The sequence below is a fragment of the Sminthopsis crassicaudata genome, chromosome 4 (assembly GCF_048593235.1).
Source record: "Sminthopsis crassicaudata isolate SCR6 chromosome 4, ASM4859323v1, whole genome shotgun sequence".
Classification (NCBI taxonomy): domain Eukaryota; kingdom Metazoa; phylum Chordata; class Mammalia; order Dasyuromorphia; family Dasyuridae; genus Sminthopsis; species Sminthopsis crassicaudata.
In genome coordinates, this window is record NC_133620.1 from 358,262,222 (window position 1) to 358,278,813 (window position 16,592).

Consider the following 16,592-nt stretch of genomic DNA (forward strand, 5'->3'; position numbering starts at 1 on the left):
ACTTAATTTCAACTGCCACACATATCCCCATATAAAAAGATTCTCTCTAGTTCAATTCATCTTTTATTCAGCTTCCAAAGCAATTTCCCTAACATGTTGGTCTGACCATATCTTTTCACCAATAAATTCCCTATTAAAGAATTTGACTTCCAATTAAGTCCAGGATCAAATACCAAGTCCATTGTTTGGCATTCCAGTTCATAATTTGGTACCTTCTTAACCTTTCCTGTATTTTCTTTATAATTGGCTCCCCTCAATACCTTCTGCAATCCAGCTATATCGATTTACGTGTTGTTTCTCACAAATTATACAAATTTTACTCTCTCCTTAACTTAACACTTGCTGCCCATCCCTGCCTGGAATGTTTGGTTTCATTATTGCTATCATCCTGGTTTCCATGATTTTCTTCAAGACTCAGCCTAAATCTTGCCTTCTGTAGGGAATATCTTCTTGTCTGTTTCCCTCCACTCTAGCATCCATACTTCTAGTGACCTCTTCTGAAATTGCCATATATATATATATATATATACACACATATATATATATATGTGTGTATATATGTGTATATATGCACACATATATATGTATATGTATGTATGTGTGTATATATACATATATATGCATATGTATATGACTATTTGAGTGCTGCCTCTCTCTGAAAGAAGAAAGGACAATGATTTCATTTTTTTTTGAATTTTCAATGCTTATCAAAATGCCTAGCAAAATATTAAGTGTTCAATAACTATTTATTAACTTACTGACACCCATATGACTCAAAGGTCTATAAATATGATATGTATATGTGTATATCATATATATATATATATATATATATATATATATATATATATATATATATATATATACATTTGTGGAAATGAAGAATTATTAATTGATTTAGGAAATACTTGGACTAAAATTATATATAAAACCTTGTACTATGTGGAAAAGCTCTTCAAACCATCTTAAATATAATTTGTCAGCTCTTCTGCCAAAAAGATAATTAATTGGCTGGTAAATCACAGTTTAAGGTTCTCTCCCTGTCTTTGAATTTATCTTTCTTTTTCTCTTTATGACCAATCATATTCAGTTTGCATGCATGCTATATATAATATATATATATGTATATATATATACATACATACATACACATATGCATATACATGTATATGCACACATATGTATCTACATGTACACTGATTAACTGTATGATTTCAATGAGATACCAAACTCTTGGATGAAGAACTTCTGTGGTAGAGCAAGTTCGTATCTTCTCTGCAATTTATGACTTTAGAAAGTTACCTGAAGCATTGAGGAATTAAGTGACTTGTCCAGTATCACATAGATACTATGGGTCAGAAGTGAGATTTGAGTTTGGGTCATCCTGTTGCCAAGGCCAGCTCTCTACTATGCAACATTGCTTATGTATATGTACATGCATATGTATATTATTTGTATCACACTGTAGTTATATATGCATGATTATGCACATGTTTATTAAGATTACATACAAGGAATATATATGTATATATGTCAATCTGCATTGTAAAAATGTGTACATATGAATATGTCTATAGAAATATTGTTTTGGAATGGTCATAATGTTATTATGTTATTTTAATGCTATTATGTTATTATGAACATTCAGTAAGGAATCCTACCTCTATCAATGCATATCTAAAACTAAACTTCACTTTGCTTCTTAGAGCACAATTTTGAGAAGTTGATCATAAACAATTAAGAAATGTTAGAGATTCATTTAAATGCATTGATTATAATTCTCTATTTAGTATAGCTATTATGTATGTATGTATAAACACATACACATATAAACAAATATATATATATGTGAAAATATAAACATATTTGTATGTCTGTACCTCTATAATCTACATATTTTGAAAACTTTGTATACTTTTAGAACCTTAAAACTTATATGTATGTATGTATATGTGTGTGTCTATAATGTTATTTATAATCTGTTTGAGACTTAAAGTCCTTTCCAATCTAGAACCAATCTATCTACCTTAATTTGTTATACAAAACTTCCCTTCATCTGCTTTCTACATAGGATTCCATGGTCCCCTTAGTGTTCATTCCATAAGACATAACTCCAGACTCTGTATTTTTTTAGGATTTCTCCTCATGACTGAAATATTCCATTTACCTTTTTTTTTTTCTTTTTCATATAATCAGTAGATTGTCATCCCTTATGTAAAGCCTTTCCTGATCCTTCAAGCTTCTAGCATGTCTCTCCTGAAATGACTTTGTATTTCCTTTTTGTGTATTTTGTATGTAATTATATGAGCATATTTTATTTCTCTTTATAGAATGTAAGTTCCTCAAGGTCAGGGACTATTTTATTTTTGTCATTGTATCCCTGTGAAACCAACCCATGGGAGTGAAAGGCATTTCCTTGTTCTCATGATGTGACAAGAAGTTGACATGTATATATGTGAATGGAAAATGATCGTGGGTTGCTGACTGTGCAAGGATGTTCCCACAGGACTTCTTGCTTGGTGGTCAGAAGCTTGAAGGATCAGACGATCAGGACTACCTCCTCCGATTGGTGTTCCTTCACTGTCCACAAAGTGCTCAGTCAGATTCTCTGCATAGTGATTAGAGAATGCTCACTAATCATGCTTGCTGAATCACATAAAACCAAGGCTATACTGCTTAATAAAGTGAAGTCTCTTTCTTGCCATCACTGACTTTTATATCATCAGTCCGTTCCAAGAATTTTTTTCTCAAGGAAAAGGAGCTTGAGCTAGTTTCATGTTCCTCAACTGAACTTGCCATGACAACTGCTGCTCAAAGTGGAGCTTGAACAGAGAGCAGAAACACCCTATGTACAAAGTGACCTTCATGATCAAGATAAGCTCCTTGAGGGATCCATAAAGGATTCTGTCCCCTCACCCCACCCTTCCATGCTGAGTTGTTCCTGGGCCAAGTGGAGATGATGGAGTAAGTAAGATAATGGGACAAAAGATAGGGACACTTAAATCTACAGATAGAGAAAACTATGTCCATGCATTGTACAATTGTATCAAAGAACAGAGTTGTACAGTATACATAAAAGACATCAGAAAGTTCTTGGGTTTAGCTTAGCAAATATCCTCATGGCTAACCAAAGAAGGGTGCTACAGTTTAGATAGAAGGAAAGACTTCAGGGAACAAATAACAAATTATGACAAAATGTGTCACAATACTGTTAGTCCAGCAAACTTTACCATTTACCAATGGTTAAACCAAACCTAAAGGGTGAAGCTCAAAAAGAAAACCATTGCTTTCCAACCAGCACACAAATGGGACCTTTGCTTAGTAGTAAGGACCCCTCACTTGAGAGAAGGGAGGAACCAAAATGGCTATCACCACCTTCTGCCCCAAGCTATTCTCACTTATATCTGGACTTGGATTTACTAGAGACTTCCCTGGAGGAGTATAATGTGGATGTGCCACAAATACTCTGGAAAAGGGAGAAACCAATAGCATAGCTAAAAAAGACAACAGGGAGAAGAACTTATGGCGCAGCATAAAATGAAAATAGACAAAGAGGGTAGTGTAGAAAACAATAAAAATAGCAGGATGCCCCCTAATAGAAACAAAGGGACTCAGCATTACAGCACATCATAAAAAACACCAAAGAAAAGGGTGAAGATATTGGTGTTTGGGAGGGTCTCTTTCTTGTCATAAAGGAGGAAGATCCCTTTTATCTCAGGCAAAGAAGAAGGCATGAACCCCTTCCTTTTAAAATTATAAATAGTTTGAAGGACTCTGTCCAGAAATGTGGGCCTACACCTCCTTTTGTAATGTACCAGCTAGATAACATATCTATGACAATCCTATGCCTCAGTGATTGAAAGGCATTGGCTAGGGCCATTCTCTCCCCTGGTCATTCTGTGTTCTGGATGTCTGAACTTGTCGAACAAGCCTGAACACTTGCAGCTCATCTAGTACAGAATTCTAACATGACTGTGGTCTTTGAACAACTCAATAGGATAGGAAGGCATGTAGCTACAGACAGAGGAAACATATTTGTGCACTTCACAATGTTCATGGAAGCTATAGAGTAAAATACCAGTAGAAAAGACTGAAAAAGAGAGTTTCACCCAAATAAAACAGAAGGTTGGGAAAATCTTCACTAATTTTGAGGCCTGATTAAAAGAAGCCATGGTCTGAGCAATGGGTGATGTAGGAGGGGCTGGTATGATATTGAAAAATCTTGTTGAAGGAAAACTGTAATAGTGATTATAAAAAAGGCCACGATCAGGTTGAGAAAATATAGCTTCCTAGAGGAAATGATTCAATGGTGTGATAGAGTAGACTCCCAAGTGTATAAGACAGAACTGACGGCCAAATTTGTAGTCAACACTCAAAATAATGGAAAAGGAATATGCTTTAAATGTGGGAATCCGGGTCATTTTAAACAAGACTTTCTAATTGGAACCCAAGGATCCCAAAAGGGGTATTGCCCTTGGACCCTTTGCCTAAAATGTAAATGCATTGGAAACTGTTCATCTGAATGCCAGAGTCAAGGAAATAGAGTCAGGGGCCTGAATGGAACCCTTAAAACCAATCAATCCTGGGGAATGACTGCTCATTATTGCCAACAACAACACAGAATGGAGAAAAAATGTGGCTCTTTGGCAGTCAAGAAACACCATAATTTTCCTTCATAGTAACAGGTTCTACACATTTAGTATGTGAAGTCCCAATCTAAAGATATCCAAATGGAGATAACCTAAAGATTTTGACTATATTACTCTCTATCTAGCCTTATTTCCTGGCCATTCCAACAATTTGGCTCTATACTCATATTCTACCTAACCTCATTTTGTATAATATTGACAATGATGGTACTTATATAGAAAAAGGACAATTTCTGGCTCAGGGTATAATCCTTCCCAATGAGCTACAAGTTAAAATAGAGGATAAATGCATACAAAAATCTCCACCAAGTTCCTCTAACACATAAACCATTGTTGGCACCTACTTTACACAAGCCATACAAGAGAATAGACCCATTACTACTATACAAATAGGAAACATAATCTTAGAGGAGCTCTTCAATATGGATACTGACCCTACTGTTATATCTTCTGATCAATGGCCTCCATGGTGGTCTATCACAGATGCAGAAATCAAAATAACAGGGATAGGTGGCATTCAGGACACCAAGATATTTTTACAACACATAAAATGGAAAAAAGGAAGGAAAAATAGGCATATATTAGGCTATTTATAGTTCAAGGGCAACATGTGAATTTATGGAGTCAGAAGTATTGGATGTTGTTCTCACAACAGATTTTTAAAAGGGGACATTGTGCAAATCTAGACTATTGACCCTGTATGGGTGAAACAGTGGCTCCTCTCTATTGAAAAGATAGCCATGCTACAAAAAATAGTAGATCAATTGAGATTAGGTGATAAGAAGAATTCTCCGATCTTTGCTAGCAAAAAGAAATCAGGAAAGTGGAGAATGTTAACTGATCTAATACAAGTCAACAATGGGCCACTTAGAGTCAGGCTTCTCTTCCCCCAGTATGATTCCCAGATGCTGGCCTTTATAGATAACAAATACTATTTTTACTCCATACCCTTGCATCTCAAGAATTGTAACTTTTTTTGCTTTTTCCATTTCCATTGTAAACTTTCAAGAGCCAGGGCCAAGATATCAGTGGAAGGTACTGCCCCAAGGAATGAAGAACAGTCCCATGATTTGTCAATGGTATATTGATAAGACCATAAAGGAAGTGAGACAACAATACTCTGTAGCTTACATGCTGCATTATATGGATGGTATTTTTTGCAGCTACCTTGACCCCAATATATTAGAACAAATGTTGAAGGTTATGACAAAGGTTTTAAATGTCTTGGGATTTAGAATAGTCCCAGATAAAGTTCCAAAAGCAGCCCTCTATCAATATCTAGGGTTTGAAGTGATTCAAGTTGTTATCATGCAAAAGACATTAGATCTGAGACTAAATCACATAAATACATTAAACCCCTTTCAGAAGATGATAGGGGATATAAATTGTTGAGGCCATTAGCCACCATTCCTAATACTCTCAGGCAGCCCTTATATGAAATATTGAAAGGCAACTCTTGTCTGATTTCATCTAGGCAATGGTCCTGAGAGGCCATAGCTAGCATTCAGCAGATTACCAAACCAGAAGGAGAGATATTTATAAAAATCTTGAAGCTTCTTTGTTGCTTGTTCCAGAACAACTGTTAGGAGTGATACATCAAGGATATAATATTATTGAATAGATGTGTGTGTGTGTGTGTGTGTGTGTGTGTGTGTGTGTGTGTACACATACTTCTTCTTGGACAGTGTAAATGATATTATTAGGAAAGTGCTGGTCCACATTTTACAAATCAGGGGTAAAAAGGGTATGGTCTGGATCAACATGGATAAGAGCCAATTGGAGTTCTTATTGTTGTGTGGTGAATTATGGACAAACTGCTAGAAGTAGGTCGGATTAAAGCAGGAAAGTCTGACCTATGTGAAGTTCTATGTAACTTGGCCTTGGATTATATCCCAAATTACCAAATTTGCTCCTGTAATTGGCCTCAATGTTTTCATAGATGCTACAAAAGATCATAAGGCAGCTATTTTATGCTCTGTCATGCAAATTAAGAATATATATTCCACTCCTTATGGTTCCACTCAAAAGCACGAGTTGTATGCTAGTTATGGGGTTATGTTAGAACACCATATAAATATTATATCTGATAACCAATATGTTGTGGGATGGTACAAAGAATAGAAACAACACACATAAAAGGACAATCAGAAATCACTAGCCTTTTTAAACTGTCTCAAGACACAATTCAACAGCACGTTAATCCCTTTTTTATTACACATGTGAGATCTCATACCAATGGACAAGGACCCATATTCAATGGTAAGAGGAAAGTTGATACATCCTTAAGAACATATACACTCATCACTCCTTTAAAAAAATCAGAAAAAGCCCATACTGATTATCATATCTCCATGAAACCTCATAGAAAGTTATATCATACAAAGAAGGACAAGTTATATCATATAAGTTATATCATATAAAGGAAGACAAACAGTGAAAAGATGCACTACATGTTATGGTGGATACTTATTCAGGATTCACTATGGCCACCTTAAAGAGAGGACAGGCTTCCTCTCTTGTTATCCTCTATTTGTATCATTGTTTTTCAATAACATGATTGCCTATGAACATAAAAACCGGCAATGCCCTCCCACCACCACGCATCCATTCTGTTCAGCAGCTTTTTCTCAACCATAGCATATGTCATATACTTGGCATATCATATAACCCCACAGGTCAAACCATTGTCAGGCCAAATAAAACTATAAAAATCTTCCTTCAAAAACAAAAATGGGAGTTGGGGTGCCCTAAGTGACACAAAGAGATATAAACAAAGTTATATATACAATAAATTATTTAAAAAATTTAGTTGCAGGAAGAGTCCAGCTATGAAGTTTTATACTTCAAAAAATACAATAGGGTTTAATCAAGCCACAAAAATATCATTAAAGACACAGAAATCATGTGGAAAGGCCTAGATGTATGGGAAGGCCTCTATAAGGTATTAATTTAGGTTCCAGGTTATACTTGTTTCTTGACAGGAGCAGCCAAATACTGGGTTCCTTCAAGGCATTTCATGGTTGTCACTAACATGGAGAAAACACAGAAGAAGATGACACCCATTGAGAAGATAGAGGAAACAGAGAAAGATGAACACACCCATATTCAATAGATGCTGATTGCTCTCACAAGGCTTACAATGACACCATTGGCAGCCAAAGGAGAAAATCACAAATGAGCCATCATGATGGGTGATAAATTACTTAACGTGGTACTGTCAGGAAGTATATCTCATTTGGTATGTGACAAATTTTTTTCTCTTTTTTATTATACCTTTTTTATTTACAAGATATGTACATGGGAAATTTTTCAGCATTGACAACTGCAAAACCTTTTGTTCCAACTTTTCCCCTTGTTCTTACCACAATTTCCCCCAGATATCAGGTTGACCAATACATGTTAAATTCTTTAAAGTGTAGGTTAAATGCAATATATGTATATATGTCCATAAAGTTATTTTGCTATACAAAAAAAATCAGACTTTGAAATAGTGTACAATTAGCCTGTGAAGGAAATAAAAAATGCAGGAGGACAAAATTAGAGGGATTGGGAATTCTATATAGTAGTTCATAGTCATCTCCCAGAGTACTTTCACTGGGTGTAGCGGGTTCAGTTCATTACTGCTCTATTGGAACTGATTTGGTTCATCTCATTGTTGGAGAGGGCCTCGTCCATCAGAATTGATCATCATATAGTATTGTTGTTGAAGTGTATAATGATCTCCTGGTTCTGCTCATTTCACTCAGCATCAGTTCATGTAAGTCTCTACAGGCCTTTCTGAAATCATCCTGCTGATCATTTCTTACAGAACAATAATATTCCATAATATTCATTACCACAATTTATTCAGCCATTCTCTAACTGATGGGCATCCACTCAGTTTCCAGTTTCTGGCCATTACAAAGAGAGCTGCCACAAACATTCTTGCACATACAGTTCCCTTTCCCTTCTTTAAAATCTCTTTGGGATATAAGCCCAGTAGTAACACTGCTGGATCAAAGGGTATGAACAGTTTGATAACTTTTTGAGAATAGTTCCAAATCATTCTCCAGAATGGCTGCATGTATTCACAATTCCACCAACAATGTATTACTGTCCCAGTTTTCCCACATCCCCTGCAACATTCCGCATTATATTTCCATGTCATTCTAGCCAATCTGACAGGTATGTAGTGGTATCTCAGAGTTGCCTTAATTTGCATTGCTCTAATTAATAATGACTTGGAGCATCTTTTCATATGGCTAGAAATAGCTTCAATTGCTTCATCTGAGAATTGTCTGTTCATATCCTTTAACCATTTATCAATTGGAGAATGGCTTGATTCCTCATGAATTAGAGTCAATTCTTTATATATTTTGGAAATGAGGCCTTTATCAGAAGCTTTGACTATAAAAATGTTTTCCCAGTTTATTGCTTTCCTTCTAATCTTGTCTGCATTAGTTTTGTTTGTACAAAAATTTTTCAATTTGATATAATCAATTTTTTTTATTTTGTGATCAATAATGATCTCTAGTTCTTCTTTGGTCATAAATTCCTTCCTCTTTCACAGGTCTGAGAGGTAAACTATCCTATGTTCCTCTAATTTATTTATAATCTCATTCTTTATGCCTAGATCATGAACCTTTTGACCTTATCTTGGTGTACAATGTTAAGTGTGGGTCAATGCCTAGTTTCTGCCATACTAATTTCCAATTTTTCCAGCAATTTTTGTCAAACAGTGAATTTTTATCCCCAAACCTGGGGTCTTTGGGTGTGTAAAGTTATTGACTATTTTGTCCTTTGAACCTAACCTATTCCACTGATAAACTAGTCTATTTCTTAGCCAATACCAAATGGTTTTGGTAACTGCTGCTTTATAATATAATTTTAAATCTGCTACAGGTAGGTCACCTTCATTTGATTTTTTTTTCATTAATTCCCTTGAGATTCTTGACCTTTTGTTTTTCTATATGAAGTTTGTTGTTATTTTTTCTAGGTCATTAAAATAGTTTTTGGGAGTCTGATTGGTATAGTGCTAAATAAATAGATTAATTTGGATAGTATTGTCATCTTTATTATATTTGCTCGCCCTATCCAAGAGCATTTAATATTTTTCCATTTGGATAGGTCAGACTTTATCTGTGTGGAAAGTGTTTTGTAGTTTTGCTCATATGGTTTCTGATTTTCCCTTAGCAGATAGATTCCTAAATATTTTACACTATCAGTAGTTACTTTAAATGGAATTTCTCCTTGTAACTCTAAGTGTCAGATTTTGTTAGTGATATATAAGAATGCTGATGACTTATGTGCATTTATTTTCCATCCTGCAACTTTGCTAAAGTGTGGATTATGTCTAATAGTTTTTTAGTAGAATCTCTAAGGTTCTCTAAGTATATCATCATATCATCTACAAAGAGTGATAATTTGGTTTCCTCCTTGTCTACTCTAATTTCTCTAATCTCTTTATCCACTCATTGCCAAAGCAAGCATATCTAATACAATATTGAATAGTAATGGTGATAGTGGGCAACCTTGTTTCACTTCTGATCTTATTGGGAATGGTTCCTTTGTATCTACAGTACATATGATGCTTATTGATGGTTTTAAATAGATGCTACTGATTATTTTAAGGAAAAGTCCATTTATAGCTTACACTCTCAAGTGTTTTTAATAGGAATGGATGCTGAATTTTATCAAATACTTTTTCTGCATCTATTGAATTTTTTGAATTTTCTTTTTTTTATTAATATTTTATATAATTATAACATTTTCTTTGACAGTACATATGCATAGGTGATTTTTTTTTACAACATTATCCCTTGTACTCCCTTCTGTTCTGAATTTTTCCCCTCCTTCCCTCCACCCTCTCTCCTAGATGGCAGGCATTCCCATACATATTAAATATCTTATAGTATATGCTAGGTACAATATATATGTGCAGAACTGAATTTTGTTGTTGTTGTTGTTGCAAAGTAAGGATTGTATTTGGAAGGTAAAAATAATCTGGGAAGAAAAACAAAACAAAACAAAACAAAAAACAATGCTCAGAGTTTACACCCATTTCCCAGTGTTCCTTTTCTGGATGTAGCTGATTCCGTCCATCATTGATAAGTTGGAATTGGATTAGCTTTTCTATATGTTGAAGGTATCCACTTCCATCAGAATACATCCTCATACAGTATCATTGTTAAAGTGTATAATGATCTCTTAGTTCTGCTCATTTCACTCAGCATCAGTTGATGTAAGTCTCTCCAAGCCTCTCTGTATTCATCCTGTTGGTCATTTCTTACAGAACAATAATATTCCATAACACTCATATATCATAACTTACCCAACCATTCTCCAATTGATAGACATCCATTCATTGTCCAGTTTCTAGCCACTACAAAAAGGGCTGTAACAAAAATTTTGGCACATACAGGTGCCTTTCCCTTTTTTAGTATTTCCTTGGGATATAAGCCCAGTAGTAGCATGGCTAGGTCAAAGGGTATGCACATTTTTATAACTTTTTGGGCATAATTCCAGATTGGTCTCCAGAATGGTTGGATTCTTTCACAATTCCACCAACAATGCATCAGTGTCCCAGTTTTCCCACATCCCCTCCAATATTCATCGTTATTTGTTCCTGTCATCTTAGCCAATCTGACAGGTTTGTAATGATATCTCAGAGTTGTCTTAATTTGCATTTCTCTGATCAATAGTGATTTGGAACATTCTTTCATATTGAGTGAAAATAGTTTTAATTTCATCATCTGAAAATTGTCTGTTCATATCCTTTGACCATTTATCAATTGGAGAATGGCTTGATTTCTTATAAATTAAAGTCAATTCTCTGTATATTTTGGAGATGAGGCCTTTATCAGAACCTTTAACTGTAAAAATGTTTTGCCAATTTGTTACTTCCCTTCTATTCTTGTTTGCATTAGATTTGTTTGTGCAGAAACTTTTTAATTTGGTGTAATCAAAATGTTCTATTTTGTGATCAATAATGGTCTCTAGTTCTCCCTTGGACACAAACTCCTTCTTCCTCCACAAGTCTGAGAGGTAAACCATCCCATGTTCCTCCAATTTATTTATGATTTCGTCCTTTATGCCTAAATCTTGGACCCATTTTGATCTTATCTTAGTATGTGGTGTTAAATGTGGGTACATGCCTAGTTTCTGTCATACTAATTTCCAGTTTTCCCAGTAGTTTTTGTCAAATAATGAATTCTTACCCCAAAAGGTGGGATCTTTGGGTTTGTCAAATACTAGATTGCTATTTTTATTCACTATCTTGCCCTCTGAGCCTAACCTATTCCACTGATCAACTAGCCTATTTCTTAGCCAATACCAAATGGTTTTGGTGACTGTTGCTTTATAATATAGTTCTAGATCAGGTACAGCTAGACCACCTTCATTTAATTTTTTTTTCATTACTTCCCTTGAACTTCTCGACCTTTTGTTGTTCCATATGAATTCTGTTGTTATTTTTGATATAATTAAAAGAGATAAGGAAGGGCATTATATCCTGTTAAAGGGTAGCATCAATAATTAAGCAGTATCAATATTAAACTTATATGCACCAAGTGGTGCAGCATCTAAATTCTTAAAACAGAATTTCTGCATCTATTGAGATTATCTTATGGTTTTTGTTAATTTGGTTATTAATTATAGTAATAGTTTTCCTAATGCTGAACTAGCCCTGTTTTCCTAGTATAAATCCTACTTGATCATGGTGTATTATCCTGGGGATGATTTTCGTAGTCTTTTTGCTAATATCTTATTTAAGATTTTAGCATCAATAATCATTAGGGAGATTGGTCTATACTTGTCTTTCTCTGTTTTCAACCTATCTTATTTAGGTATCAGTACTATGTCTGTGTCATCAAAGGAATTTTTAGGGCTCCTTCATATTTTTAAAAATAGTTTATATAGCATCTGGTCCTGGAAATTTTTTTTCTTAGGGAGTTGATTAATAGCTTGTTCTATTTCTTTTTATAAAATGGGATTATTTAAGCAATTTCTTCCTCCTCTTAATCTGGGAAGCCTATATTTTTGGAGGTAATCTTGCATTTCACTTAGGTTATCAAATTTATTTACATAAAGTTGGGCAAATTAACTCCTTATTATTGCTCTAATTTCCTCTTCTTTGGTGGAAAGTTCTCCCTTTTCTTTTTTAAGACTAACAATTTTATTTTCCTCTTTCATTTTTCTATTCAGATTTACCAAAGGTTTATCTATTTTTTTTCATAAAACTAAATCTTAGTTTTATTAATTAATTCAATATATATATTTTTTTTACTTTCAATATTATTAATTTCTCCTTTTAATTTTAAAATTTGAAGTTTAGTATTTGATTGGGGGGTTTTAATTTGGTCTTTTTCTAGCTTTTTAAGTTGAAAGTCCAATTCATTGATAATCTCTTTCTTTATTTTATTCAAGTAAGTCTCTAAAGATATAAAATTTCCCCTTACCACTTTGGGTGCATCCCAAAAATGTTGATATGATATCTCATCGTTGGCATTATCTTTAGTGAAATTATTAAATTTGTCTATAATTTGCTATTTCACCCAATAATTCCTTAAGTGGAGATTATTTGGTTTTCAATTACTTTTTGGTCTATTTACCCCTGACTTTTTGTTGAACATAGTTTTTATTGCATCGTGGTCTGAAAAGAAAGCATTTACTATTTCTGCTTTCCTGCATTTAATTTTAAGCTCTTTATGTCCTAACACATCGTAAATTTTTGTATAGGTTCCATGAACTGTTGAGAAGAAAGTACACTCTATTTTGTCACCATTCAGTTTTCCTCAAAGATATATCATATCTATTTTTTTTAATATTCTATTTACCTCTTTAATTTCTTTCTTACTTGTTTTGTGGTTTGATTTATCTAATTCTGTGAGTGCAAGGTTCAGATCTCCCACATTTGCTGTCTATTTCTTCTTGTAACTCTCTTAACTTCTCTTTTAGGAAGTTAGATGCTATACCACTTGGTGCATATATGTTTAATATCAATATTGCTTCATTGTCTATGCTACCCCTTAGCAAGATATAGTTTCCTTCCTTATTTTTTATTACATCATTTGTTTGATCTGAGATAAGGATGACTACCCCTGTTTTTTTTTTTTTTACTTCACCTGAAGCATAATAGCTTCTGCTCCAGCCTTTTACCTTTACTCTGTGTGTATCTCCCTGCTTTAAGTGTGTTTCCTGTAAACACCATTTTGTAGGTTTCTGACTTTTGATCCAGTCTGCTATCCACTTCTGCTTAATGGGAGAGTTCATCCCATTCACATTTACAGTTAAAATTACTAATTCTGTATTTCCTCCCATCTTATTATCCCCAGACTATGCTTTTCTTTTTCCTGCCCCCACTTACCCTCTTTCCCAATATTAAACTTATAGGCAATACTTGCTTCATGCAGCTCTTACTCTTTAGGATCTCTCTCTCCCCCCTTTGAATCCCTTCATCTTTCTTGTATCCTTCCCATATTACTCTTTTTCTTTTCTCTTTTCCTCTCCCACTTTTTAATGGTTTGAGAGAAGTTTGTCTGTAAAACAAACATGTCGATTATTTTCTCTCTGAGTCAACTCTAATGAGAGTAAGATTCACACAATGTTCCTCCCCCTCTCTATTTTCCCTCAGATATGATGGGTTGCCTTTGCCTCTTCATGGGATGTAATTTCTCTCTTTTTATCTCCCCTTTTCCCTTTTTCTGACACTATTCCCTTTCCATTTGTACTTCCATGTCTTATGTTATATCAGTAAAATCAAATTATATATGTACTATTTATGTGTATCCACAACAGAAATACAGTTCTCAAGTGTTATTTTTACTTTTTTTTCTGCTTCTCTTGAGTCCTATGGTTGGAGATCAAATTTTTCGGTTAGATCTGTTTTTTTTTTTTTTTTTTTTTTTTCCTTAGAAACAAATGGAATTCATCTGTTTCATTAAATGACCATCTTCTTCCATGGAAGAAAATGCTCATCTTATTGGGTAGTTTATTCTTTGCTGCATCCCAATTTTTTTTGCCTTTGAGAATATCAGATTCCAGGCCCTTTGATCCTTTAATGTGGAAGCAGCCAGATCTTGAGTGATCCTTATCGTGGCACCTTGGTATTTGAATTGTTTTGTTGTTATTATTGTTGTTGTTGTTGTTTTTCTGGCTGCTTGTCATATTTTTTCTTAGTTTGATACTTCTGAAATTTAGCCACAATATTCCTTGGAGTTTTTATTTTGGGGTCTTTTTCAGAATGTGTTCAATGAATTCTTTCAATGCCTATTTTATCTTCTGATTCTATTACATCTGGGCAGTTCTCTTTGATGATTTCCTGGAAAAAGAGTATCTAGGCTCTTTTTTCCATATAATTTTCAGAAAGTCCAATGATCTTTCAGATTATCTCTCCTAGATCTATTTTCCAGGTCTCTTGTTTTTCCAAGTAGATATTTAACCTTTTTTTCTAGTTTTTCATTTATTTGTTTTTGCTTGACAGATTCTTGATGTCTCAATGGATATTTATTTCTATTTGTTCAGTTCTGTTTTTTAATGCGTTATTTTCTTCATTATTTTTAACCTTCTTTTTGTACATGTCCAATTGAGTTTTTAAATGAGTTGTTTTGATCTATGGAATTTTTTTCCATTTCACTAATTTTTTTTCTTTTCTGAGTTTTCTTTTTCCAATTCACAAATCCTACCTTCTTGGGAGTTCTTTACCTTTTTCAGTTCACAAATTCTGTTTCCTTGCACTTCCTGGGAGTTCTTAACTTTTTCCACATTTTAGGAAGTTGTTATTCTCTTGCATAGCTTCTCTTTCCTTTCCCCATTTTTTTCTAGTTCTCTTCTGAGATTTTTTATAGTTTCTTCAAGGAGAGCCTTTTGTGTTGGGGACTAGGTTATACTGCCTTTTGGGGTAGTGTCTGGTGACTGTCTGCTATTAGTCTCCTCTGGGTTGAAAATCTGCTCTCTTTTTGTATAGAAGCTATCTATCGTCCTTTTGATTTTTTAACTCATTTTTTAAAAGCCTTTAGGGTCTGCCATCAGGGCAAAGAGGTTACCAGCTTCCTCTGCAGAGTAAAAGTTGTCCTGTCAATGGGCTGCAAAGAGCAGCCAAGCTATGGGAGTGCTCTGGGAAAAGCTCCACACTGGAAGTGACTAGGCTTGGGTATCACCAGTTGCAGAAGTGCCCTGCGAGGAGCCCTACTATGAGGGTTAGCGACTGCCTATGAGGCTGAGCAGTGAAAGTATCACTGCCCCCTGCAAAAGCCTGCTTTGGTTATTAGCAGTTACCCAGCAAACTGCACTACACTGGAAGTGTCTCTGCCTGCATAGCATAGTGAAGCTGGGGAAATTCCACTGCCCTAGGCTGAGCCCCTTATTGTGCAGATTAGAGCCTGCCACGGCCTATGCCCCCTGCTGTGTAGATTTGTGACTGCCACCCCCCTGAAAGCTCCTAGCTCCAGAATGCCACTGCAGAGCTGTGCCATGGTCTGCACTTAGTCACTTCCAGTCCGGGGTGGGCACAGCCAGATCCTGTTAGGCTCTGGTGTCCTTCAGAGTACCCTCTATCCTAGGCTCTAATTTCTCTGCTGGTCTACTACTCCACAACCAAAGCAAAGCAGTCAGCCTATAGCAGAGAGCTCTCTGTAAACCTTCCAACCATGGAGGCCATCCCTGCTCCTGGTTCCTTCCAAATGCTAGCATCTGATTCCATCCCTGCTTGTGCTGGTCTTTTCCTACACTCAGGACAAACCTTTTGTGGCTATCTTCCAGATTGTCTTCAACTGGCGATCTGTTGCACTTTCAATCTTTGTGAATTTCACCAATCTTCTCTATTTTTGAGGCTGAATTTAATAATTGGCAATGAGGGTATGAGAGAGGCTCAGAAAGTTTCATGTGCCTTCTCTGCCATCTTGGCTCTGCCCTCCCAACAAATTCATTTTCAAGGCATGGGGAATAAAACAGTACTATCAGTAAAAT